At 42.0% G+C, this 24,929-nt stretch overlaps 1 long non-coding RNA gene across 9 annotated transcripts in view; it reads right to left on the bottom strand.

Annotated features, from left to right (window-relative positions):
• The window catches only part of LOC114901480, a 126,643-nt gene that overhangs the window by 21,410 nt on the left and 80,304 nt on the right, over positions 1-24,929 (bottom strand). For 6 of the 9 annotated variants that reach the window (XR_003795168.1, XR_003795166.1, XR_003795167.1 and 3 more), the window contains 6 exons: positions 24,517-24,663; positions 24,162-24,260; positions 20,406-23,940; positions 12,903-12,996; positions 11,235-11,396; positions 8,155-8,295 (listed from right to left, as the gene is read on the bottom strand). This is a non-coding gene — a long non-coding RNA (uncharacterized LOC114901480). The remainder of the gene's footprint in view (positions 1-8,154; positions 8,296-11,234; positions 11,397-12,902; positions 12,997-20,405; positions 23,941-24,161; positions 24,261-24,516; positions 24,664-24,929) is intronic. The other 3 variants (XR_003795163.1, XR_003795169.1, XR_003795165.1) reach the window with 3 other exon arrangements.

Below are 24,929 nucleotides of genomic sequence, written 5' to 3'. Positions count from 1 at the left end.
AGGCTCCGGACGCACAGGCTCAGCGGCCATGGCTCATGAGCCTAGCAGCTCTGCGGCATGTGGGATCTTCCCAGACCGGGGCACGAACCTGCATTCCCTGCATCGGCAGGCGGACTCTCAACCACTGCGCCACCAGGGAAGCCCCCTCCACTCTTTTTTTAAGATCCTTTTCCCATATAGGCCGTTACAGAGTATTGAGCAGAGTTCCCTGTGCTGTGCAGGAGGTTATTAGTTATCTGTTTTATGTATAGTAGTGTGTATATGTCAATCTCAATCTCCCAATTTATTCGTCTCCCCCTTAACCCCTGGTAATCATGCCTTGAGGGCCATGAGGCAAATCTCTAGGTGCCTTCACATAAGAAATTTACTCTACCCTATAAGATCTAAAACAGTCAAGGAAGAAACGTGGATTTCACATTCACAACCATTTTTTCCTTTCAAAAACATGCATCCGTAACTGTGTCCCTGCATTCAGCAGAGTTCGACTTTACATCTGCGAGTGAGTTACACACGGGGAGTGGAGGCTCAGACAGAAGTTATCTCTCAGCGACAGACCGGTAGGAGGGCCGAGATGAAAACCTGGCTCCTTGCCTCCGAAAGCAGCGTCTTAGCAAAGGTCAGATGCTTTATGTATTAAATCACTCACTGGACGACTTGTCAGTTAAACACACGCCGGATGCTAGGAGAGAGATGAAGAGGCAGTAGCCCTGCCTTCAGAGAACTCATTGGACTAAAGCATTGGACGTCAGGTGTTTTCTGGTGAACCAGGCAAATACCTTCTGGAGGGAAACTTCAATCCCCACCTGCCTGACCGGGGGCGGGGGTGGGGATCCTCTAGGCTCCGCTTAAATGCTTGCGATCACAACACCCCAGGGTGGAGACAGGCTCCTCCCTACATCGGAGTGGGCGAGAAAAGCCCTCTTTGTCTCCACCTTTCTCTGTCTTCACACCTCCCACAGGTCACCCAAGAACTCACCTCCGATCCAGGCGGGACCTTCTACCCTTGCGTCTGAGAAGAGACAGCACTGCCTCCTGGTGGCCAACTCGAGGCTCTACAGAGTGGCAAGCCGGCCAGAGCCACCTTCTCTGGATCGATTCGGAGAGGGAAAGGGGACAGGCTTCCCCCTGTTCTTCAGCAAATAAAGGTGAGCATAACTGAGACCGAGTGTGGCTCTGGCAGCCAGCATCCTTGCCATGACCCTCACCTGCACCGGTGATGCTGCAGCGCCCTCCTCCCACTCAGGGTTCATGCCTTCCAGCCCTCTTTCCCCCATGTAGGAGGAAGCTTCCAATGAGGACCTAGGAACTGTCACTTATGGTTGCTATTGAAGCCATAACCCATGCGGTTCACACCAGGAGAACTCTGTCACAGGGATTTTTTAAAAAACATTGTACAAACAGGAGGAAAACAGGAGTCTTTATTTGTTACAATATAGCTTCTGTTTTATGTTTTGTTTTTTTGGCTCTAAGGCTTGTGGGATCTTAGCTCCCCAACCAGGGATTGAACCTGCACCCCATGCATTGGAAGGCGGAATCTTAACCACTGGACCACCAGGGAAGTCCCTCTGCCTTACCCGTTTGAATGGTGCAAAACCCAGATGAGTCTTGGAGGATGACTGTGGGTTATCGCACACTTAATCAGGTGCTCATGTCCATCATAACTGTAGTTCCACGTGTGGTATTCTTTACTGAAGCAAATCAACATTGCTCTACCACCGAGTATACGGCTGTTGACCTGGATAATGTTCCCCATTTCTATCAGTAAAGATGATCAGAAACAACTCATTCTCTTGTGGTAGGAGCATCAGCACCCCTACATCATCCATCTCTCCTGCTTTGGTCCTAAGACAGACCAGAGGGAATTGAATGTCTTAATATCACATCAGGCACCACATCACGTTGATGACGTTTTGCTAACTGGAGCTGATGAGAGGAAGTAGCAAGGGTGAGAGGGTAAGAGATAAGCCCCACAAGAGTTTGGAGACCTACCATACTGATAAAGTTTCTAGAGTTGCAGTAGCTGAGACATGTCAGAATATCCACTCTAAAGTGAAAATATACTGTGACACTTTGTAACACCCATTTCAAAGAAATAGACATAACTGTTGATGGACTTTTTGCTTTTTGAAGGCTACATATAGGATATGTAAGCATGATCTTGTAACATGATTATTGAGTAACGCTTAAGATGGCCAGTTTGCGGGGGGGAGCAGGTGGAAAGAGTAAAGAACAAGAAGGTCTACTGCTTAGACTTCCGTATCATGTCCAGGAAGTAGTTCAAGCTGTCTTGTCACTTATGCTGTGTGTCAAGATATGCAATGGTATTTCCTGTGCGTGAGGCAGATAATATATTTTACAGCAACTGAAAAATCCCAAAGAAAGAATCACTGCATGGTCCCTTGGGTTTGGGAATGAAGCCATGCCGTCTTCTGCCAGTAACTAGCCTCAAGTTGGTAAGCAGTTCCTGGCCTCCTATTGACCCTGGTGGAAACTTAGTGCTTGACCCCCAAGTGATTGCCCATCATCACTGTTTTTTCCCAATCCATCATCCCTGTGTGGAGCTGTAATATATTTGGTTATCTAGGTGTGTACTATGCAAATCCATCTGCAAACCAGACCTACCCTTTTTGTTAACTTTTCATAGGGAACCCTCATGAGGCCACAGGTGTGTGTTGAGGGCAAAGCAGTAGACACAGAAATAGGCCCAGTTTCCAGGTGAGTAAATGACCCAGCTACCTGTGCAATTGTGCCTGTTCTGATATATGCCATTTCCAAGGGATAATTTAATATGACTGTTAATATCCAATCTTATGATTTGGAATATCAGGAAAAAACATTCAGTTGATGGTGGGCAGCTCGGGGTGGCTAACATTTTATCTTTCAGGTATTGACATCACTCAATCTATACGGCAGTTCATGGAACTTTGTTGTCCCCGGCATTGAGAACACATTTATTTTACTCGAATGCCAAACAGGTGAGTGAAGGTTTGGAGGGGACAGAAAGAATGAACAGTACTGGACACTTTCATTATACCATCCAAACCCACCCTCTGCCTTTCTTCCATCTGCCTCTACCCTGGGAGGCTGAACTGGCTGGACTTCGTCCATGGCTCCCTTTGCCATCTGGCTTCTGGTTGTTTCGCATAAATGGGAAGCATTGGCGGAGACTGGACTGGAGAACAGAGTGAAATCAGGGTACTTATTTCCTGGTTTCCTCTGTGATGGGTCGTTATATGTTGAAGTAAGTTTCTCTACCAAGACCACAGCCCCTGTCAGGAAACACTCTGCTACAACAACAGCTACTATCTCTGGGTTCTGGTCAACTTTTCCTCTCCTTAACCTTCAGTCCTGAGGGTAGTAATGGCTCCTCCATCTTGCTAGTTTAGAGCATTTCAACCATCGCTCTTGGTTTCCTGTAACCCTGCTTACATATTTATGAGCAGCCTCTTCATTAAACCTTCCTCAATTACCCACTTGAGTACAGCATCTGTTTCCTGCTAGAGTGTAAGTGATACACATTCAGATCAGATTCTCAGAGCACAACTTCAAGTAATTAGAAATCAGCAACAAGCACAGACTTAAATGGACTCAAATTACTCAAGATAATAAGTTATTCACATAGGAAACTAAGACATATTTAGAATTGAATAACAAAAAGTGTACTACATCATAGTCATCTATAGTAGGACCAAGAAAAAGGGAAATATGTGCATTAATAAAAGAAAAAGATTAAAAGTAAATGTCTGAAGAACTTAAAAGCTTAGAATAAGCTTTTAAAAATAGGGCAGACATAATAATAGGTAGGAAATCAATAAAATGGGAAAAGAAAAAAATAAATGAGCTTCAACAAAAGAAAAATTTGCTTTTTAAAAACTCTAAGAAGAAAGATCAAGAAGAGAGAAGAAGGGCTTCCCTGGTGGCGCAGTGGTTGAGAGTCCGCCTGCCGATGCAAGGGACACGGGTTCGTGCCCCGGTCCGGGAAGATCCCACATGGTGCGGAGCGGCTGGGCCCGTGAGCCATGGCCGCTGAGCCTGCGCGTCCGGAGCCTGTGCTCCGCGACGGGAGAGGCCACGACAGTGAGAGGCCCGCGTACTGCAAAAAAAAAAAAAAAAAAAAAAAAAAGAAGAGAGAAGAAAAGGAACAAAAACTTTCTTACTAGTTATCAAGACTTACAAAACTGTAGTAATGAAAACACTATGATATCAATGCCAACATATATAATAGAAAAGAATGCCTATTAATTATAGAACATTGATAAATGACATTGCAAATCAGAGAAGAAAAGCTAAGCTATTCAATAAATAGAGCTGGGAAAATTGTTTACGCATACATAAAAAATCTGATACCTACCTCACACCACAAAAAGAAAAAAAATTTAATGAATTAACTATCAATATATAAAAATCAGACCCCCAAATCTTACCAAAAAATAAAGACAATGCCTTGGGGAAAAGAAGCAATTATTAAACAAGTGACAAAAATCACAATCAATGAAGAAAAAGATGGATAAGTTTAAATTTATATATGTACATATAAAGCATGAATAATATATATAATGTTTACAGAACTGTACATTATATAATCTTCATAAAAAGGTATTTATTCACCCAGGAAAGTAAGCCACTACCATGTGCCGATAACTCTCCAAACTGCTATAGACACTACAGCAAAGCTGACATGATCTCTGCCCTGGACCGTATGTTGGCAGATAAGCAAACAGGTTGAACAACGCTGCACTTAATAACACAATGAAAATATTACTTTTACTATCATCCACACCATCATAAAGGAGCTTATTTCCAGACAAATTATTAATCAATGTATCAATGTAGTTGTGGTGAGATATGGCAGACCGGGGGGGTGACCGATTCTCCTCAGGCATTTACCCTGTTTGTTTAGTCATTCAGTAAGTATTTATTGACTGACCCTTGAATGCCACTGTAATAAGCCCTGGGATAAAAGATGAATAAGAAATAATTTCTCCTCCAAGCAGAAAATCCCTGAGATCACCGCTGTGTAGAAGCAGACGCATAAACTGGAAGGTACAGTATCTTGTAATGGGCATTATGGTGGGGGGATCTTATGGTGCTATGGGGGCATATTGAAGCACCTACCCCAGACTCTGGGGAAAGGGGTAGGTGGGTTTACGGTGGTACTTCAAAGCCCAACAGTGAAGGCAAGGAAAATATTTTAATTCAGATAACTGGGTGAGTCATAAGTCAGAATTCTAAGTGCATACATTGCTATAAAATTATAATCATGTGTTAAAGGCTGTCATTCCAATTTTGAGCCAAGAAAGTTCAGAGGTTCAGAACAAAACAGGTATTTCAGAGACCTCAACAGCAAAAGTTGCTACAGCAGGAGTTTTCTGAGGTAAGGAGAGTGCAGCAGCAGAGTAACTATTGTTTCTTGGAAAAGCATAAACTAAGAGGCAAAAATCTTGAGTCTCTGTCCTGATTTTGCTGCACACTCACTTTCTAAAGCCTAGAGTAAGCCAATTATCCTCCAGAGTTTGGGAATAACATCACAAACGTAATGTGTTTATTATGAGAATTAGAGCATAAAGGTTAAAGTGCTTAAGAAAGCAGTACACGAATATTATTAAGTGGCATGTGCTTATGAAGACTCTAGCAGCATTTCTCACTGATGGAAATTACATCATCTTCATAATTGCTTCATTTTTGTCTTTATTGAGGTATAATTTTCATATAATAAACTGCACACATCGTTAGTGGATCATTCATTGAGTGTGGCAAATTTTATACATCATATAACTACAAACTTCAAAACATCAAAATGTAGAACCTTACCCTACCCGGAAAAGGTTGTCTTCCCATAAATTAATTCTACCAAAAAAAAAAACGAAAAAAAACCCCACTACTGTCCTTATATGTAGAATCTAAAATACGACACAAATGAACCTAGCTACGAAACAAAAACAGACTCACAGACATAGAGAACAGGCTTGTGTCTGCCAAGGGGGGAGGGGGGAGGCAAGGATTGGGAGTTTGGGATTAGCAGATGCAAACTATTACATATAGAATGGATAAACAACAAGGCCCTACTGTATAGCACAGGGAACAATATTCAATATTCACAATGGAAAAAATATGAAAAAGAATGTATATATAGGTATAACTGAATCACTTTGCTGTACAGCAGAAATTAACACAACATTGTAAATCAACTATACTTCAATAAAATAAATTTTTTTTTAAAACTACTGTCCTGTTTATATCACCATGCTTATGAAGGATTTTAATCTGTATTTTTCTTTTCTAGTAATATCCCTGTCAGATTTCTGGCCTCATGGTTATACTGGCCTCATAAAAATACTGAGAAGTGTTTTCTCCTCCTCCCCTTCCTGGAAAAAAGATGTGCAAAAATGGTAATATTTCTCTTTAAATGTTTGAAGGAATTCACTAGTGAAGTCATCCTGGGCTCAAACTGTCTTTGTTGATGTGTCTCTTTTAAAAATGTAAATATATAAGTATATATATGTTTTCAGGTTTCTTATTTCTTCTTGTGTTCATTTTAATCAAATTTGTTTATTTCACTTACATTTTTGACTTTATTGGCATATGTTCATAATATTTCATTTTTGTCTTTATTTTGTCTATATTTATTGATAGGTCCTTTTAAATTTTCTCATATTGATTACTTGTGCTTTATTTCTTTTTTATTGATTAATCTAACATAGAGTTTATTAATTTTGTAAATCTTTTTTAACATATCCACTTTGATTTTGTTGATTTTTGTCTAGTGTTTATTTCATTGATTTCTGCCTTTAATTATTTTCTCTCTTCTATTAATTTTGAGCTTAAGATGCTCTTCTTTTCCTAGCTTCTAAACATGGAAGTTTGTTGGAAATGGGGGAAAGTAAAAAAATCAATACTATAAATTTCCTTTCCTTATAAATTTACTGGAAAACTATGAATTTCATTCTCAGCACTGCTTTAGCTGAATATAAATCTTGTTATGTTGGGTTTTCATTATCATTCAACTCCAAATATTCTTAATTTCCTTTGTGATATCTTCTTTGACGCATAGGATTTTCTTGTTGTTGCATAATTTTCCATTTGCGTTTTTCTAGAGATTGTATTATTGTTGATTTCTAATCAACAATAATGTGTGGTCAGAGAATATACTTTCTATGATGTCGCGCCTTTAAAACTAATTGAGACTTATCTTATGGCCCAGCATATGGTAACGTTCATGAATGTATCTGGTTTTGTACCCACTGTTCTATTCATGTTAGGTTAAGTTGGTTGAAGGTTATGTTCAAATCTCCCACATCTTTATAACTTTTGCCTAGTTGTCTTATTAATTACTGAGAGGGGTTTAAAACCTCCAACTCTGGTTATGGATTTATATATTTCTTCATTACTTCTGTCAGTATTTGTTTTACATATTTCGAAGCTCTGTTATTAAGTGCATTCAAATATAAAACTGCTATGTCTTATTTCAATCTTAGAATTTCCATCATTTCTTACGGCTTTCATTTCTGATGAAACTCCTCATCTGCTTATGTGTGTCCTCCACATCCTCTGATATATACTTTAACACATTTATTATGGTTATTTTATAGCCTCTGTCTGCTAATTCCATAATCTATATCTTTGGCTCTGAGTCTACTGACAAAAATTTTCTCTTGATAATGGATCACATTTTCTTGCCTCTTTGCTTGTCTCTTTAATTTTTAAAATTTCACTCTGTACATCCCACGTAAAAGAATAATTGAGAATTAAACAGGTAGTATTTGCCCCTGAAAATGGTAGGACGCTGAGTCAAACGTCTCTGTAATTGGGCTGAGTCTGGGCTTTGTTGCAGCTTTAATTAGACTCATTCTACCCCTGGCTTCCCATACTTTGAGGGCAGGGTCAAGACTGTCCCTTCAGCAAGGCTTAACACCTGAGAATTGGAGAGATTCTGAGGCTCCAGACTTTACACGTGAGCAGCCACTTCCTGAGCCTTTGGAGATCTCTCTCCATTCTTCTACAAGAGGAGCAGGCTTTGATTTGCTGCTGCCTCGCATCCAGGAGGAGCCGCCTGTGCCCTAGGAATCTCCCTTGGCCGTCCTGCACATCCCCAAGCCTCCAGAAGGGCCCGGCCATGTACTTGGTCCAGGTACCACGCACATCGGGAGGGCTTACCTGCCTTGGTGCTGCTACCATGCACCCAGTGAAGGTCCCATGAGAAGGATGTGGTACGTGGGTGTGGATTCACTCCAAGTCTGGGAATCCTCAGAATTCCAAACCTTCCTCTCAGCCCACACGTGGCTGATGAAGAGTTGCCTAAAAAGATGCACAACATGAGAGTTCTGAGTTAAGTTTTATTTGGGGCAAAATGAGGACTATAGCCTGGGAGACAGCCTCTCAGAGAGCTCTGAGAAACTGCTCCGAAGAGGCAGGGGGAGGTCAGTATAGATGTGATTTTAGTGAAGGGGGAACGTGCAGTCAAACATGCATTTTGGGGGCCTCCCTGGTGGCATAGTGGTTGAGAGTCCGCCTGCCGATGCAGGGGACACGGGTTCGTGCCCCGGTCCGGGAAGATCACACGTGCCGCGGAGCGGCTGGGCCCGTGAGCCATGGCCGCTGAGCCTGAGTGTCCGGAGCCTGTGCTCCGCACTGGGAGAGGCCACAGCAGTGAGAGGCCCGCGTACCGCAAAAAATAAATGAAAAAAAAAAAAACCCATGCATTTTGGCAGTAGGTGGCTGCTCGTCACAAGGAGCAGATGTCTCCATTAATGATTTTAGTGCTTTTCTAGATACAAAGAGATGCAAGAATTGGGCTCATAATATCTCCTGAGAATATCTGAAGGCATGTTCTGCTGGGTTTTCCCAGAGCACAGAGGGCCTCCTTCCTGCTCTCCACGCTGAGCTCCTTTCAGGGGGTGTGGAAGGTCAGCGGCTGCAACAGTTCATGATTTACTCCTTGTAGAGGCAGATGGCAAGTGCCAATCTGTAGTTGGCAGAAGTTTAAAAGACAGGTGGGTGCCACATCCCACACATACTGAGTAAAGAAAAATGTGCCAGGGATGAAAGTACCCATGGTCTCTACTAGGAAGGGCTTGTCTCTTACTGGAATTCAGTGCAGTTGGGTTTCCCTGTGTTCCCAGTTCTGGGTTGCCTTTAAACATGCATATGATTTTGTCACTTCTCTGAACTATTCTGATTTGTAAGGTGGGATCTCCTGCAACTCACTACATCCCAGCTGCTGAAGTGTCCATTTGAAGCTGTGTTCGTGTCTGGGGTGTGGATGTGAATAAATCACCCTTGGGGTCAGAAAGAAATAAACGCCAATTTAAATAGTTCTCTGGGTAAATTTTGATTTCATCGGTTTTACACACACTGAAAATAAATGGTCTTTGCTACCGCCCATGTTTCCACATGAAGTGATGCAGACCGTGTACTGCCCGAAGCTTTCAAGCCTAGGAGACAAGTGGAGGTTGAAACACAACCTCAGCTTTTTTCTCCCAGTTTATCCTCTCAAAGGAAAATCTGTTCTTAATTCACCCACGGCTCCGTGTGCAAAGGCGAGCAGCGACCCTAGTATCGTTGCTCTGTCTACAGATCGATAAACTCGTCCCCCACATCTGGGTCCCCCACATTATGGCTACTTGCAAGAATATTGCCTAAATAATCTAGAATAACTTGTCATATTCCAAGGCCAGTGTTCAAAAGAAAAAAATTGACAAAGATACAGAGAGACCCCAGGTACTAATGGAGAAGTCGCTGACCTCTTCAGGAAGTTTCATGCAATGTAGCAGAAGCGACCTTTCTAAACAAGTTTCTTTTTCAATTTGAACTTTTTGACAATTTCTTTGCAATCTCACTCCTCTGAATGAGTGTGAGTTTTTCCCTATTTATATATTTTTTGGAGCATACGTCCACATAACTATGAAATAAAACTTGATCCAAAAATCTTCACTTAAATAAGATAAAAATGAACTTATTTACCAAAAAAAAAAAAAAAGCCAGACTCACTGACATAGAAAATAAACTTATGGTTACCCGGGGTGATGTGGGGGGAGGGGGAGGGGGAAGGATAGATTGGGAGTTTGGGATTGACATGTACACACGGCTATGTTTAAAAAGGATAACCAACAAGGACCTACTGTATAGCACAGGGAGCTCTGCTAAATACTTTGTAATAACCTAAATGGGAAAAGAATTTGAAAAAATAAATACATGTATAACTGAATCACTTTGCTGTACAGTTGAAACTAACACAACGTTGTTAATCAACTGGACTCCAATATAAAATAAAAATTAAAAGAAAAACAAAAGAACACAAAATCTTCAGTTTGTTTATGTGTCTGTGCACAAACACATTATATGAAAGCCTGTCATTCGTTTTCTTTAACTGGTTCCATCAAAAAATATTGAATGAGTTCTCATAATCTGTATTCACTGTTGCCTCCCCAGTGCCTAAATAATTACCTGGCACAAAGTCCCTGTGCCTACTTTCTAGTGAAGAGACATCTACGAAGGATACGGCAAAATAAACCTCATTTCTAGAAGTGATAAATATGATAATGTTACAGTTTCGTATTTCAACCAGAACATTCTTGAGAGTAATTAATGATTACATGAGGAAAGCAAGTGTCCCCAGGGATGGCCTGGGTGTAAATAAGACATAAGGAACTTAGGGGAGAGTTCTGTGAAAAAAAGGACATTGGGGTTATGGCTTGGACTTGAGAGGGAGTCAGATGGAGTCTGAGTGGGTGGGGAGCAGACGTTAACAGGGGCTCAAGGGAAGCCCCGTGGAGGGGTGGCATTCAATCCTAGTCAGAACGATGACAGAGAGTCACTAACCAAAGCCTGGAGGAAGGGCAAGTTCGGGCAGGGCCATGGCAAGTGCAAAGGGTCTGAGGAGGAAACAAACCTGGTGTGTTCAAGACAGAGAAGGAAACAATGGGCTGCCATCAAGCGAAGGAGGCTGAAGGTGGTGGGAGATGGATAGAGTCAGAGAATCGAGCTCTGCCGTCCTTACGGGCCCTGCTGGGAGCTGGCAACTCCACACAAAGGGGTGACTCGGCGAAGAGCCAAGTGAGAGAGCTAAGTTCTCATCTAATTAGGGGGAAGTATTCATGAGAGTCACGTGCTAAGGTGATGCTCTTAAATCAGTCTAAACTCAGCAGTCAGCTAACTTGCTATCTCAAGAAGTGTCAAGGTGAGTTTTTTTTCCCCCCACTAAAGTGAATTATTTTACAATGAGAATAATGCCTTACCTTTGCAAAAGTTTTCTTGCGGTGTTATACGGAACTACATTTTTATTTATTTTCTGTGCGTAAGGCGTTCTGGAAGATGATAAGGCTTTGGAAGGCTTTGCAAGGGTTGTCTGGGTTTCCAGGTCCAGTCCAAGTTCAGCACAGACTGCTGTGAATGCCTGGCTGGGAGAGGTAGTTACAAGGAAGAGGAATCAGGACAGGTAGACATTTCATAGGCCAGAAAGCATTTTGCCTATTAGTAGAAAGGCCCGCATGAAGTTAAAAACATCAATTGCAAAACACAATAGAGGAGGTGAACCTTGACAACAGAATCAACTAAAACCTCCCACATTTTGGCGGTAAGTTCAGGATGTGATAACTTTCCTTAGATGTCAATGCCGCCTTAGAGGGCAGTCCTTCACTCGGACTCCAGTGAAAGGCCAAGCAACCAAGTATCTTTTTCTGTGGTTGCAGTATCTTCTCTCTAAGGCCAAAAAGGAATTTTTATCATTTTATATTTCTCACTAACAAGTAATATAACAATTTCCCTCCAGAGAAATCCTCATGGATTTGGCCCATAGATACTAGCTAGGGCTTAATTCAATCAAACAATCCTTAGAGAATTGTGCAGGCCAACTGAAAAGGAAAGGTATTACATTTATATGTGTAACATCTATCAAACCTATAGCTCTTAAGATGTTAAAAGCTCTATCCTTAGTAATACAGTCTCAGATGGATTTTAAATAAACATTAAAAATATATGTAGACAAACTTCCAGTTATAAGAGTAACGAGTCCTGGGGATCTAATGTACAGCACAGTGATTATAGTTAATATTGTATCATATATTGAAAATTTCTAAGCGAGTAGATGGTAACTGTTTTCAACACAAAAAAGAAATGGTAATTATGTGACGGGATGGAAGTGTTAGCTGATGCTATGCTGGTAATCATTTTGCAATATGTAAATGTACCAAATCAACCCGCTATATACCTTAAACTTACCCAATGTTATGTGTCAATTATGTCTCAATGAAGCTGCGGGCAAACCTAGGGACAAGATGGGAATAAAGATGCAGACCTACTAGAGAACGGACTTGAGGATACGGAGAGGGGGAAGGGTAAGCTGGGACAAAGTGAGACAGTGGCATGGACATATATACACTACCGAATGTAAAATAGATAGCTAGTGGGAAGCAGCCGCATAGCACAGGGAGATCAGCTCGGTGCTTTATGACCACCTAGAGGGGCGGGATAGGGAGGGTGGGAGGGAGGGAGACGCAAGAGGGAAGAGATATGGGGATATAAGTATATGTATAACTGATTCACTTTGTTATAAAGCAGAAGCTAACCCACCATTGTAAAGCAATTATACTCCAATAAAGATGTTTAAAAAAAAAGCTGTGGGCAAATAATTTAAAATACAGAAATGATTTAAGTATATATGTAGAAAAGAAAGCCTACAAGAAGTTATAAACAAAAAATATTTGAGTAGGTGCTAATTATTTTTAAAATGGATAATAAACAATCCCTATTCCAAGGCAACGATTAAGCACTAAAACACAGCTTAAAGATTTTTGTTTCAGCATGCTCTGAGTGATGGCTAAGGAAAAACATTAAAATTTTTGCTTTGAAAGGGTGTCAAATTATTAGCCCATTGGGGACGCGCACGTAACCAATCCAGTCCTTACCTGTTTCACTGGTTATATAGGTTACTTGGGTCGTTTTGTTGTAAATCTCAAGTTTTCAAACAACTTGAAGCCTCAAGTCCAAGCTTAATTAAACCTATTGAAGAGCAAAGGAAAACAAGCTTTAAAGATCACCTGTTTGGCTCATAAAATCTCAGCACCACAAACAAGGAAACGTTCAACTATTCCTAGGATGCCATAAAATTTTTATGGCTCAATCCTAGGATTCCTCTTAAGTCTCTCTAAGGCACGGATGTTTGGTCCGCAACCTCCTCTCCTCCCCCACCCTTGCATTTGATCTTTTTTATGCTTGTAAGGTGAGTTTGCTTTTCAATTTACTCTCATTCCCTTTGCTCCAGTGCTTTCGGGGAAGGGAGGTGGGGAGGGGAGGAAAGATGCTTGCAGAACTGGCCGTTGTTTGCCATGTTTGCGTGGCTTTCCCTTGTCTCCAAAGAAATAGGAAACATCGTGACTCCCTAAGTCCAAACCGAGATGATGGAGGAACTGACACATGCCTGGCGGACTTGCACCGAGTGGCTCCCAACGAGGGAGCATCGTTGCCCCTGGGAGAAGCGATAGTCTGAGACACACTCCACGCTCCAGCTGCCAAGTTGGGAGTTTTCTTCCCCCGCCACCACTACGCCCCCTGCCCACCTGCCTCTCCTCAAAGCCTTGGATCAAGTTCAACGTCCAAGCAGAGAGAACGAGTCAAACTGGCTGAAAACTTGGCCTGACCTCGGGCCTTGGTTCCAACGACTGGCCTTCTGCTTTGTCCTTAAGTGAAAATAGCAGCTAACATCTGTGTCTGTCACTGGTTAAACCTTAACTTGTGTTATGTCACCCTCCCAACGACCCTGTGGTGTGGCTGGTTCACGATCCCAGTTTGCAGAAGAGGTCATGGTGGCACAGAGAGGTTACACCCTGTGCCCTAGATCACAGCCGTCGACAGAGGTGGAGCCCGAGCTCAAGGGCAGGAAGCCAGCCCCGGGCTTAACCACTGTGCCATCTTACCAGCTTACCCGGGTCCCACTTCCGGTAACCGGGTCTTGTTGCATTCCCATCTCCTAATCTGAGTTCCTTTTTTTTTTAATTGAAGTGTAGTTGATTTACAGTGTTGTGTTAGTTTCAGGTGTACAGCAAAGTGATTCATATATATATATATATGAATTCTTCTCCCTTACAGATTATTACAAGACATTGAATACAGTTCCCTGTGCTACATAGTATGTTCTTGTTGGTTATCTATTTTATATATAGTAGTGTGTATATATTAATCCCAAACTCCTAATTTATCCCCCCTTTCCCCTTTGGTAAACATAATTTTGTTTTCTGTGTCTGTGAGTCAATTTCTATTTTGTATATAAGAAGTTCGTTTGTATCATTTTTTTTTTTTTTTTTTTTTTTAGATTCCACATACAAGCGATATAGGATATTTGTCTTTCTCTGTCTGGTTTACTTCACTTAGTATGGCAACCTCTAGGTCCATCCAAGTTGCTGCAAACGGCATTATTTCATTCTTTGTTATGGCTGAGTAGTATTCCATTGTGTATATATATCAATACCACACCTTCTTTATCCATTCATCTGTCAATGGACATTCTTTTCTTAACAATCCCAAGACCTCTTGCCTCTCTGAGGTCTACTCCTCCCATTGTTTCCCTTCTGGGGAAGAAGTCTCTGTCTTTAGTTTCCCCCCGCCATCTGGGCCCCACTGGACCTGATACCAGCTCTTTTCCTGTCTCCAAATGTTGAATGATCCTGGGTCACTAACAGCTGCACCCAGGCATCTTCCAGAACAATCACATCATCTCCCACTGTTAAATGTTCAGATGCCCATGATCCCCCCCCACCACTGCCAAGGTCCCTAGCGATGTGTTCCACTTCCTGACATGCTAAGTAGGATTTCATTAGAAACAGTCCCCATATAAGGAAAGCTTTCTACTTACTATTCCAAAAGTTACCCTCAGGTCTTTCTAAGCACCTACATAGACCCCAAGAGACTCCCCCCACACCCATTCCAGCTAAGCCTGGGCTCAGAGTGGTGGTAGGAAAATTGATTGACTGTATGGGCCCCATGAAGATTCTTCAGGTAGACAAGCCTCTGCCTTCCCTGTGAGCCTGCCATTTGAGACTCCCCATAGTCAACTGAGGAGTGCTGGCTCTCACCAGGTATAAACACCCTGTGGATGTGGCTCATCTCAAATTAAAGTTTAAACAGAAAAACTAACAGACATTTAACTTCTCACTGTGTCACCTGGGTGGTGGGAGCTGTGACCTCCCATTAGAGCTGAGCACACCTAGTGCCCAGATCTTGGTGTCTCAGTATCATCCTCCACTGTAAGAAGTCAGCGATGCTTGGAGATATGGCAGATTTCAGGTTTGGGGCAGAATCATTATAACAGAAATAGGAAGTAAGGGACAGGAAATACACAAAAACGACGGGACACATCAAAAGATAACAGTCAGGTTAAACAGGCTCCCACTGATCAAATTTGGAACAACTTGAACATGAAAATAAATATCATTAATAAGAGATTGTAACACCTTGAGTGAAAAAGGAAGCCATGAGTCTATACTGATACAGTTAATAAATTGAAAATCTGATGGGAAATTAGATATTTTCATAGTTTCAAAGTCTCTCACCACAAAGAACTTATTAATTATAAAGGGCAAGAGAGCAAATTTACATGGAGAAATACCACCTTCATCAAGTGCCTAAAGTGACCATAATTCACAAAAGGACTAATTGGAATTACACAGCACCTGGTAGGATACAAAGAACGAAACACATGGCATTTCTGTGGTATGATTAGATTCAGACCGTGCATCTTTAACAGGAATTAGGAAACACTGGATGAAGCCGAATTGAGGGGCATTCTACAGAATAACTGGCCTAAAATCTTCGAAAGAGCCAAGGATGTAAAATCAAGGAAAAAACGAAGAACCTTTCCAGATTAAGGAAAGGTGACAATTTAAGTTATTTGTGATTCTGAATCGGATCCTTTAACTCTAAAGGAAATTATTGGAACACTAAGGAAAATGAGAATGAGGTCTTTGCATCAACTGGTAAGAATGCAGGTATACTACTTCCAAAATGTTCATGGTTGTATTGCAGTTATATAGGAGAATGCCCTTGTTTGTAGGAAATACACATTAAGTATTACATAAAGATGTTGCATCAGTATTCTTTGTGCTGTAATTGCAACTTTTCTGTAAGCTTGAGATTTTTTTCAAAGTGTTTTTTAATTAAAAATTAAGCTTAACCACCACAAAGAATAGGTATAAGATGTATAACTTCCCAACCAGTAGAGAAAAAATAGAAACTATAAAACAGCTTGATTTGTTTTCAAGAAGATAGTATAGGGATGAGGGTAGGAAAACAAGCAAAAGTCTAGCAAACATAAGGCACAAAGTAAGGATGTAGATTCAGGCCTATTTGAATGAACATACACAGGAAATGTAATTGGATAAAACCTCCCAGATAAAAGATACATTTTCATTTGGTCTGAAACAAGTGCTGGAAATAATGTAAGAGAAGAAAACGGGACAAATACCAACCAAAGGAAAGTTGATGTTTCATCGTTAGTATCAGGCAAAGTTTACTTGATGCAGTGCATATAACTAATGAATTATAAAAGAGACAAATCACCAGGAAACTATAACAATTTGGAACAGGTATGAACCCCATATAGCTACAAACTGAATAAATTCAGAATTGAGAGAATAACATGGAAATGTGATAAATCTAAAATAATAGTGACGTTTATACCTCTTTCAATGACTAATCAACCAAGAAATTTAAAGTATTAAGGATACAGGACCAGATGGCTTCACAGGCGAATTCTATAAGATATTTAGAAAAGAGCTAACACCGATCCTTCTCAAACTCTTCCAAAAAATTTCAGAGGGAGGAACACTCCCAAATTCATTCTGTGAAGCCACCATCACCCTAATACCAAAACCAGAGAAAGATATCACACAAAAAGAAAATTACAGACCAATATCACTGATGAACATGGATGCAAAAATCCTGAACAAAATACTAGCAAACAGAATCCAACAATATATTAAAAGGATCATACACCATGATCAAGTGGGATTTATCCCAGGGATGCAAAGAGTCATCAATATATGCAAATCAATCAATGTGATACACCACATTAACAAATTAAGGAATAAAAACCATATGATCGTCCCAGTAGATGCAGAAAAAGCTTTTGACAAAGTTCAACACCCATTTATGATAAAAACTCTCTAGAAAATGGGCCTACTGAGAACCTACCTCAACATAATAAAGGACATATATGACAAACCCACAGCAAACATCATACTCAATGGTGAAAAACTGAAAACATTTCCACTAAGATCAGGAACTAGACAAGGATGTCCACTCTCACCACTCTTATTCAACATAGTATTGGAAGTCCTAGCCACGGCGATCAGAGAAGAAAAAGAAATAAAAGGAATAAAAATTGGAAAATAAGAAGTAAAACTGTCACTGTTTGCAGATGACATGATAACACCAGAAAATCCTAAAGGTGCCACCAGAAAACTACTAGAACTAATCAATGAATTTGGTAGGGTTGCAGGATATAAAACTAATGCACAGAAATATCTGGCATTCCTATACACTAACAATGAAAACTCAGAAAGAGAAATTAAGGAAACAATCCCATTTACCATTGCAACAAAAAGAATAAAATACCTAGGAATAAACCTACCTAAGGAGGTGAAAGACTTGTACTCAGAAAACTATAAAACACTGATGAAAGAAATCAAAGATGACATTAACAGATGGAGAAATACAGCATGTTCTTGGATTGGAAGAATTAATATTGTGAAAATGACAATACTACCCAAAGCAATCTACAGATTCAATGCCATCCCTATCAAACTACCAATGTCATCCTTCACAGAATTAGAGCAAAAAATTTTACAATTCGTATGGAAACACAAAAGACCCCGAATAGCCAAAGCAATCTTGAGAAAGAAAAACAGAGCTGGAGGAATCAGGCTTCCTGACTTCAAACTATACTACAAAACTACAGTAATCAAGACAGTATGGTACTGGCACAAAAATAGAAATATAGTTCAATTGTACAGGATAGAAAGCCCAAAGATAAACCCATGCACATATGGTCACCTAATTTATGACAAAGGATACCAGAACATACAATGGAAAAAAGACAGTCTCTTCAATAAGTGGTGCTGGGAAAACTGGACAGCTACATGTAAAAGAATGAGATTAGAACACTACTTAACACTATATACAAAAATAAACTCCAAATGGATTAAAGACCTAAATGTAAGGCCACACAGTATAAAACTCTTAGAGGAAAACACTCTTTGACATAAACCACAGCAAGATCTTTTTTTGACCCACTGCCTAGAGTAATGGAAATAAAAACAAAAATAAACAAATGGGACCTAATTAAACTTCAAAGCTTTTGCACAACAAAGGAGGCCATAAACAAGATGAAAAGACAACCCTCAGAATGGGAGAAAATATTTGCAAATGAAACAACAGACAAAGGATTAATCTCCAAAATACACAAACAGCTCATGGAGCTCAATATCAAAAAGATAAACAATTCAATGAAAAAAATGGGTGGAAGACCTAAATAGACATTTCACCAAAGAAGACATACAGATGGCCAAGAGGCACATGAAAAGCTGCTCAACATCACTAATTATTAGAGAAATGCAAATCGAAACTACAATGAGGTATCACCTCACACTGGTCAGAATGGCCATTATCAAAAAATCTAGAAACAATAAATGCTGGAAAGGGTGTGGTGAAAAAGGAACCCTCCTGCATTGTTGGTGGGAATGCAAATTGATACAACCACTATGGAGAACAGTATGGAGGTTCCTTAAAACACTAAAAATAGAACTACCATATGTCCCAGCAATCCCACTACTGGGCATATACCCTGAGAAAACCATAATTCAAAAAGAGACATGTACCACAATGTTCATTACAGCACTATTTACAATAGCCAAGTCATGGAAGCAACCTAAGTGTCCATCAAAGGTGAATGGATAAAGAAGATCTGGCATATATACACAATGGAATATTACTCAGCCATAAAAAGAAATGAAACTGAGTTAGTTGTAGTGAGGTGGATGGACACAGAGTCTGTCATACAGAGTGAAGTAAGTCAGAAAGAGAAAATCAAATACCGAATGCTAAGACATATATATGGAACCTTAAAAAATAAAAATGGTACTGATGAACCTAGTGGCAAGGCAGGAATAAAGACACAGACATAGAGAATGAACTGGAGGAAGTTAGAGTAGTGACATATATGCACTACCGAATGTAAAATAGCTAGCTAGTAGGAAGCAGCCGCATAGCATAGGAAGATCAGCTCGGTGCTTTGCGATGACCTAGAGGGGTGAGATAGGGAGGGTGGAAGGGAGGCTCAAGAGGGAGGGGATATTGGGATATATGTATACGTATAGTTGATTCACTTTGTTATAAAGCAGAAACTAACACAACACTGTAAAACAATTACACTCCAGTAAAGATGTTAAAAATTTCTTTTAAAAAGCAGATCTTAGTAAACACCAAATAATAAATATTATACAGAACCATGAATTTTGAATCCAGTGATACATTGCCCTTCCCTCCAATCCAGGGCTAAGAGCGGGCAGAGTAGGAGCCTTAACATTCAGTGAGATGGGGCTTCCCTGGTGGCGCAGTGGTTGAGAGTCTGCCTGCCGATGCAGGGGACGCGGGTTCGTGCCCTGGTCTGGGAAGATCCCCCATGCCGCGGAGCGGCTGGGCCCATGAGCCATGGCCGCTGAGCCTGCACGTCCGGAGCCTGTGCTCCGCAACGGGAGAGGCCACAGCAGTGAGAGGCCCGCGTACCGCAAAAAAAAAAAAAAAAAAAAAAATCAGTGAGATGAACCTTTCTGATGCTAAGTCAATCACATCAAAGTATCTGCCTTGCATCCTCTAAAATAACTTGCCCTGTCTCGGTGGTAGAAAAAGCCCAGGTCTCTAAACAGCCCTCAGATCTTTCTGTCGTCCTGTGCTTTGCAGTGAAGTCCACGACTTGTTATCCCAAATGAGTCAAAATCCTTGAAGACCACAGCGCCATGCCCACCCCTCACGTGCCCTGCAACTTCTCGGACCACTGGGGCCCCCCCTGCTGCCTCGCACATTTGGACTTATCCATCACTCAAGCTAATAAGTATCCTCTAAAATACGAGAATAACCTTAAGTGAAGATGTTTGATTGTTTTGTTCTCCATCCTGAGTTGTGGTTTTTAGAGAGAAGTAATTAGCAAGAGAGAGCTGAGGGGTGTGTGTGAGTGTGTGTGAGAGAGTGTGTGTGTGTGCGCGCGCGAGGGTGCAGCCTGGGGCTGTGCGTATCAGGACTGGGAAAATGGTTTTCCGGCAGGTGTGAAAGAAACACAAAAATGGAAAGAGTAGGGCCCTGGACTTCCGTTGCTTCACAACCTTTCTCAGTAACAGAGAGATGAACAGAATAGAGCTTACCCTGACTGTATCTTCAATTCTGTGGTGATGATCTCCTTTACAAAGCTCCGTGAGGCAGGAGTTTGGGAAGGGGCAGGCCTGTGGGCTTGGTATCCACTGTGTTCCCTGCACATCTGTTGCGATGCCTTGAGAGCCTGCGGGATGCTCAGAGCTCCAGGCTGGAAGCCGGTCACATCCCAGCTGGATATGAAAGCAGGCCCTTCACTCCTCATCCCCTCGTCATCTTCAGGAGATGATGGTGGACGTGAATCCTGAAGCCGCCTCCTTCTCCCACTTCTCTGAGGCCCAAGTCTCCAATGGCCCCAGAGTTGAACATGAAGACAGCAATGTTTCAACATCCTTAAAAGAAAATATCAACATCCTTAAAGACATCCTTAAAAGAAAACATCCTTAAAAAGAAACTCTATAAGCTTTTCAGCCCATAAATAGGGGTTTGCAAGTTTCCGAGAGACTTTCACCCCACTGGGCACCATGAGAACCCTTGTCCTGCTACCAGTCTGATGTTGATCCCTCTTACCGTTTGCGGGAGAGGCATTTTTATTTTGAGATGGGTATATTATAGACTCCGGGCGACCCGTGAGTTGGCTGCTAAAATAGGATGTAAGCAGATATTCAGGAGGTGGTGCCAATTTGTTGACACTATTTTTAGAAGATGCAAAACACAAGCAGAATTGTTCATTAGATCATTTTCGAATCCAGAGACACCTTCTGATAAACCCTGCCATGCCACCAGAGGCCCTGATTTCCCCCAGACAATGGTTGGGCACACTAAATTGAGCACCAAAAGAATAGCCTTTCCAATTTATCTTCCAAGTACACAGGAGATTACAGTTTGATTTTTACCTGTACTGCGTTTTCAAGGTAACACAAGCCAATGCTCACTTAATTTGCTCTCGGCTTGAAGAGGGTAGATCAATATGGTAAATGAATCACATTGAACAAGGACTTTATTGGCATCTGACTGAATAATAGGCTTATTTGAGCCTCCCCATCATGTCTGCCAGGGGGCAACAGGCAGCCCCCGCTGACAGGGAGCCGTCGGGCAAAGACAGGGAGCTCATCACTCGTAGGGGCAATTGAGCCAATACGCTCCCAAAGTTCTCGTGGGCAGACGATGCTGAACGTGGTGTATGACTGGAGGATAAACTGCAGCACGGATTTCCAATACATGAACGAGGCTTAAATTGGACTTCTTCCGTAGATAACTTATAAGGACCTACTTTATAGCACAGGGAACTCTATTCAATGCTCTGTAATGATATATGGGAAAAGAATCTAAAACAAAGAGTGGATCTATGTATATGTATAACTGACTCCCTTTGCTGTACACCTGAAACTAACACGACATCGTAAATCAACTCTACTCCAATAAAAATTTTTTTTAAAAATAGGACCTCTTCCGTTTTCATTAGCTCGTCCCCACTTTTCCACATCACTGGTGGTCCTCAGCATCGGGCTGCCCGTGTTCCACGGTCACGGCTCAGCACGGCTCCACGGGCGGCGGGTGGCCGGGAGGGGTGACGCGTTGCTGGACCAGTATTTCCGTGAAATGCGGTCCTTCTGCCCACTGCGGTTCCTGCACTCCTCCTCAAGGATTCTGTAAAGCAGGGGAATTCCGAGGCTACCGATGCTGATAATAATTATCACCACAAATATATCTTTGTCATTTTAAAAGAATATTCTTCTTGAAATCACAATTATCGGAGGGTGTTTTCTTGGCCCTCAGCAGAATCTTATAAGAGGAAGTAAGGCATCTATTATCCGTACACCGTAGCGATAAGGAAGGTGGAGCTCTGAGAAGTGAAGAACAACGATACAGAAAGTGGTGGGACAGTGCCTGGCACCCCCAGTGCTACGTACAGGGCTCCCTGTTTATTCTATTCTTTTTATTCAGCTTTTTTTTTTTTTTTAAGATGTTGGGGGTAGGAGTTTATTACTTAATTAATTTATTTTTGCTGCATTGGGTCTTCCTTTCTGTGCGAGGGCTTTCTCTAGTTATGGCGAGCGGGGCCTACTCTTCATCGTGGTGCGCAGGCCTCTCACTATCACGGCCTCTCTCGTTGCGGAGCACAGGCTCCAGATGCGCAGGCTCAGTAGTCGTGGCTCACGGGCCCAGCCGCTCCGCGGCATGTGGGATCCTCCCAGACCAGGGCTCGAACCCGTGTCCCCTGCATCGGCAGGCGGACTCTCAACCACTGCGCCACCAGGGAAGCCCTCCCTGTTTGATTTTCAGCTTCTTTGAGCCTCACCATCACCTGTGAGCTGGGCTCTGACGGTACCCCCATTGTAGAGATGAGGAAACCGAGGCCTGGGTTGATTAAGCAATGCGATGGAGGTTACGCCAGGCGCAGCCGAGGCGAGGCTTACACGAGGTGTTCTCGTGGGATCCTAACCAGTTTGTCCTGCCGTTCAATTCAAGTGGCCTCCCCAAAGGCTCCCCAAGTTGGCAATGTGATGGCGATCAGAGCTCAGGCCTCCTCGTGTAGAGCGCAGTGGTTCTCTCACCCAATTCTGTCTCGTTGCTCCACAAACAAAATATTTAGAGGCAAATAACTGAAGTAAGTACCTAGGATATCTTCACATAGGCTGTAGAGAGAACATGGTCTGAGGACATTTGGATTTCCATTCTGTCCATTCTGCTCTTCAATAAATCCCCTGATTGACATGTACACATACTATACATGAAGCAGACGACCAACAAGGACCACTGTACAGTGCAGGGAACTATACTCAGTATTCTGTACTATGAGGGAAAAGAATCTGAGAAAGGATATATATATTCATATATATACACACATATATATGTATGTATGAATAACTGAAACTAACACGATATTGTAAATCAACTATACTTGAATAAAAAATAAATAAACTAAGTCCCCTGAGAACTGGCCCGCTGGACACCATGGGAGGCACTTCCGCAGCTGCGGCTGGCGCTCTCCGTGGCGTCTTCCTAATTCCGCGTGGTCTGGGAGGGGACAAGTGTCGTCCATCTTGGTGGCCTTCAGTACAGTCGTGCCCTGTAAAGCACTCAGTCAAGTTCATTGAACAAGGTGGTGAGAGTGGAGGGAAATTTTTCAAGTTCCTGTAATTTCTAAATGGTATGCCTGGATCCTCCACATACACGGCCACAGTATTCTTATTCATTGCCTATAAATGCCTGCATTAATCCTTCCAAGGTAGGGGTTACCCTCACTGACCCAGAAAATAGCTCTCTGTTTATTTCTCACATTTTCTAAACAATCAACTCTGCTTAAATACGGAGATGGATCGTGGTACTAACACCCAACAAATGTGTATGATTAGTCCTTTACTACATGTGATTTCCAATATCTAAGAGATGTAGTAATTGCAGACTACAGTCACTACAATGGTAGCGATTCTGTAGTCTGCAATAACTTGAATTCAGTTCTTCCTTTATCCTCCAAGTGAAAGAGACATCACTGCAGATTTGGGTAGGGAAGCCTGGCGCCTTGTGACCAGCAGAGTCAACTCGGACAAGTCACTTTGCACGTCTCAACCTCAATTTCTTCATCTGTAAAATGGAAATAATTAAACAAATATAGTACAGTGTTTCACTAAACTTTAAGCACAAATCATTGGCTCTCACTGATGTGACTACAACAACCACAAAGGACATCTGACTGCTTCAACGAGCTAAACTAACTGCAACAATGTATCCATTCACCATGTCTGCCCCCCTCTTTTCTGATTTCAGAGATTAACGCCCAGATGTCTTAAGCAAATCAGACTCACTTGGGTTGCATCTTCAGAAAAGCCACAGGGGTGACAGGGTCCATGCTGGTTCAGGAGGCCTGGGTCCTACACTGTTATTATTGGTTTCGCTTCCCCCAACTGTCAAATGAGAAAAGTACCTTCCTTTACCATTTAGGGGATCAAATGCAAAATATTCAGCTAGGAGAGTGCTTTCAAAAGTGTGACACTAAGGGAAAGTCTATACAGTCCGGCAGCCCCAGGCAGGTCTGGAGGTGCGGGGAGAGCCTTCCAGGAAGAGACCTTACAAGGCCCGTGAAAGCATGTCATTCCCTGAATGGGGAGCTCCCACCCACGTGCTAAGATTTGAAGGGTCCCAGAGAGTTCCTCTCCTCACCTTCCCTATGGATGGTCAAGGCACCTGATCTGGAGCATGTTCATTGGCTGAAGGCACTATGTTCCCAGGAAGGGGTAACTTATTAATAGTATATTAATTGTTTTATATGCATTATTTTCATCCCATTATCATCGAGTAGACAGGGGCCTGAAAAAATAGAACAAAAATAGGTGCTTTCAAGGGCGAAGGGGAGAGAGTTTGAGATGGGACGATGATGTGGTGGGGCGAGGGGTGAAGAACCATCTGGTGAGGAGCCCAGGGCAGGAGGGAGCTGAAGGCCACTGAGCCCTGGGGATGAGGGAGAAGCTGTGTAAAGAGATTATGATGCCGTAGACATGGGGGCGGGGCTGAACTTTGCTAAGGACTGTCCTTGTCAAACGGAAGAGCCGAGACATAGATCTCTACCTGGACGT

This window comes from Monodon monoceros, unplaced genomic scaffold (assembly GCF_005190385.1).
Source record: "Monodon monoceros isolate NGI ecotype Baffin Bay Population unplaced genomic scaffold, NGI_Narwhal_1 Super_Scaffold_2, whole genome shotgun sequence".
NCBI classification, from domain to species: domain Eukaryota; kingdom Metazoa; phylum Chordata; class Mammalia; order Artiodactyla; family Monodontidae; genus Monodon; species Monodon monoceros.
The sequence above is the reverse complement of the archived record's forward strand: the minus strand, read 5'-3'. Positions and strand labels throughout refer to the sequence as shown.